Here is a 627-nt window from a genome sequence, read left to right as displayed (position 1 = left end):
GCTGCAACATCATCTTCAGTGTAAAAGACAAGGAAAGGCAGTTCACAACAGGAGGAGAATAAAGATCCAAACAAGCAGGAAAAATCCAACTAAACAGAAAATGGTCACTATGAGATTTTACATGGTACTTGGAGTGGCTATTCACAAGCAAATGCAATCTGTGATGGGAAAACATCCCTCTGCATTGGAAAGCTGCTTCAGTGTTGTCCTGCATCAACGCTATGCTGGAGACACTTCCTGAAACGCAAAGCTCCCACCGCTGCAGACCACCCGTACAAGACCCTTGCACCACACACGAGAATGCAAAGACCTTGCAGTGATTCTCCCACGTCTCTCCTCAGGCAGAATCACAAGGTAGACTGAAAAGAGTTGGAAGATCCCCCATCCTCTTTTTGCTCCGGAGACCGTCTGAGCCCTGCACTAAGTGGGAGGACAAAAGAAGCAGGTCATACTGCACACAGCGTGCTGCCGAAACCAAAAATACACTGTGCAGAGCAAATCAAAGCAATTTAGATACCAAACGTTATGTAAGTCAGTGCTTTAGGTCTGAATAAGGCTGCTGTTTCAGTGATTTTTTTCACTGAGTTTCAGTGATCTTTGCACACCAACAGCTTTGTACGCAAAAGA

The sequence above is a fragment of the Eurypyga helias genome, unplaced genomic scaffold (assembly GCF_000690775.1).
Source record: "Eurypyga helias isolate BGI_N326 unplaced genomic scaffold, ASM69077v1 scaffold44129, whole genome shotgun sequence".
Lineage (NCBI taxonomy): Eukaryota > Metazoa > Chordata > Aves > Eurypygiformes > Eurypygidae > Eurypyga > Eurypyga helias.
Note: the sequence above shows the minus strand (reverse complement) of the source record.